A 3,408-nucleotide genomic window follows, 5' to 3' on the forward strand; every position below is an offset into this window, starting at 1 on the left:
AGCATGGAGCATTGTGATGACAAGGGCATGAAGCAATGTGATCCCAAAGTTCATGGAGGATTGTGATGACTATGGAAATGGAGTATTGTGATGACAAGCGCATAGAGCATTGTAATGACAAGGTCATGTAGCATTTTGCTGACAAAGGCATGGAGCATTGTGATGACATGTGTCATGGAGCACTGTGATGACAAGCCTCAAGGAGCATTGTGAATACAGGCGTCATGGAGCATTGGGATGACAAGGGCATGGATCATTGTGATGACAAGGGTCATGGAGCACTGGGCTGAAAATGTTCATGGAGAGTTGTGCTGACAGGTGTCATGTAGCATTGTGACGACAAGGGAATGGAGCATTGTGATGACACGTGTCCTGGATCATTGTGTTGTCAGGTGTCATGAAGTGTTGTGGTGACAGTGGTCATGGAGCATTGTGATGATATTGACAATGGAGCATTGTGATGAGAAGGTCGTGGAACATTGGGCTGAAAATGTTCATGGATTATTTTGATGACAGGGGTCATGGAGCATTGTGATGACAAGGGAATGGATCATGATGATGTCAAGGTCCTGGAACATTGTGATGAGAAGACCATGGAGACATGTGATGGCAAGTCTCATGGAGCATTCTGATGAAAAGGGGCATGGAGCATTGTGATTACAGGGGTCTTGGAGCATTGTTATGACTAGGGCATAGAGCATTGTGATGAGAAGGCCATTGAGAATTCTGATGACATGCGTCTTGGAGTTTTGTGATGACAAGGGCATGGAGCATTGTGATTACAGGGACCTTGGAGCATTGTGATGAAATGGTCATGGATCATTGTGATATAAAATGCATGGAAACTTGTCATGACAGGGTTCAAGGAGCATACTGACGCCAAGGGTCAGGGAGCATTGTGATGACAAGTGTATTGAGCATTGTGATGACAAAGATCATGGAGCATTGTGATGAGAAGACCATGGATAATTGTGATGATGAGCGTCATGGGGTGTTGTGATTATACGTGTTATGCAACATTGTGATCACAAGGGTTTGGAGCATTATGATGACAGAGGTCATGCAGAATATTGATTTCATTGTGATGACAATAGCCTGAAGCATTATGATGATGGGCATGGTGCATTGTGATGACAGGGTTCATGGAGCATTGAGATGAAAAGCGGCATGGAGCATTGTGATTACAAGGGTCTTGGAGCATTGTGATGACAGATTTCATGGAGCATTGAGATGAAATGCGGCATGGAGCATTGTGATGACAAGGGTCTTGGAGCATTGTGATGACAAGGGCATGGAGCATTGTGATGAGAAGGCCATGGAACATTCTGATGACATGCGTCATGGAGCTTTGTGATGACAAGGGCATGGAGCATTGTGATATCAGGGGTCTGGAGCATTGTGATGAGAATTATCATGGAACCTTGTGATCACTAGGCCGTGGATCATTGTGATGGCAGGTGTCATGGTGCATTGTTATGACAGGGGTAATGGAGCATTGTGATGAGAAGGGTATGGAACTTTGGTCTGAAATATTTCATGGATTATTGTGATGAGTGTGGGCATGGAGCATTGTGATGACAAGGGCACGGAACACTCTGATACATGGGTCATGTAGGACTGTAATGACAAAGGCATGGAGCATTGTGATGAGAAGGGCATCGAGCATTGTGATGACAAGTGTCATGGAGCTGTGTGATGACAAGGGCATGGAGCAATGTGATGAGAGGGTTCATGGAGCATTGTGATGACAATGACATGGAGCATTGTGATGCCAAGGGTCTTGGATCATTGTGATGACAAAGGTCATGGAGCATTTTGATGGCAAGGGTGTTGTGCATTGTGATGAGAAGGGCAGGGAGCATTCTGATGACAGGGTCATGGAGCAATTTGATGAAAAGTGTCATGGAATATTTTGATGACAGGTGTTATGGAACATTGTGATTGCAGGGGTCATCGAACATTGTGATGATAAGTGCATGTAGCATTGTGATGACAGGAGTCATGGAACATTGTGATGACAGGGGTGAGGGAGTATTGTGACAAATAGTGATGTAGCATTGTGATATCAGTGGTGATAGAGCATTTTGATGAGAAGTGCATGGAGCATTGTGATGACAAATTTTATGGAGCATTGTGATGACAATGTTGTGGAGCACTGTGATGACAAGCGCATGGTGCATTGTGATGACATGTGTCATGGAGCATTGTGCTGAAAAGCGCATGGAGTAATGTGATGACAAGGGTCATGGAGCATTGTGCTGAAAATGTTCATGGAGCATTGTGGTTAAAAAGGTCACAGAGACGGTTGATGACGAGGGCATGGACCATTGTGATGACAAAAGTCATGAAGCATTGTGATGACTGGAGTCACGGAGCATTGTGATGACAGGGATCATGGAGAATTGTGATAACATGGGCATGGAGCATTGTGATGACAAGGGCATGGAACATTGTGAAGACAAGGGCATGGAGCATTGTGAGGAGAAGACCAAGGAGCATTCTGATGGCATGCGTCATTGAGCTTTGTGATGACAATGGCATGTACCATTGTGATTACATGGGACTTGGAGCATTGTGATTAAAAGGGCATGGATCATTGTGATGAAAAAGGCATGGAGCCTTGTCATGACAGGTTTCAAGGAGCATACAGACAACAAGTGTCAGGGAGAATGTTGATGACAAGTGTATTGAGCATTGTGATGACGAAGGTCATGGAGCATTGTGATGAGAAGACCATGGATAATTGTGATGACGAACATCCTGGGGCACTGTGATGACAAGTGTTATGGAATATTGTGATCACAAGGGTTTGGAGAATTGTTATGACAGAGGTCATAGAACATTTTGATTTCGTTGTGATGACAATTGCATGAAGCATTATGATGATGGGCATGGTGCATTGTGATGACAGGGTTCATGGATCATTGAGATGAAAAGGGGCATAGAGCATTGTGATTACAGTGTTCTTGGAGCATTGTGATAAGAAGGGTCATGGAGCCTTGTGATGACAAGGCCATGGAACATCGTGATGGCAGGGGTCATGGGTCATGGTTATGACAGGGGTAATGGAGCATTGTGATGGCAAGGGCTTGGAGCATTGTGATGAGAAGGCCATGGAGCATTCTGATGACATGTGTCATGGAGCTATGTGAAGACAAGGGCATAGAGCAATGTGATGAGAGCGTTCATGGAGCACTGTGATGACAATGACATGGAGCATTGTGATGCCAAGGGTCATGGATCTTTGTGATGACAAAGGTCATGGAGCATTTTGATGGCAAGGGCGTTGTGCACTGTGATGAGAAGGGCAGGGAGCATTCTGATGACAGGGTCATGGAGCAATTTGATGAAAAGTGTCAAGGAATATTTTGATGACAGGTGTTATGGAACATTGTGATTTCAGGGGTC

The sequence above is a fragment of the Mesoplodon densirostris genome, unplaced genomic scaffold (assembly GCF_025265405.1).
Source record: "Mesoplodon densirostris isolate mMesDen1 unplaced genomic scaffold, mMesDen1 primary haplotype scaffold_37, whole genome shotgun sequence".
NCBI lineage: Eukaryota > Metazoa > Chordata > Mammalia > Artiodactyla > Ziphiidae > Mesoplodon > Mesoplodon densirostris.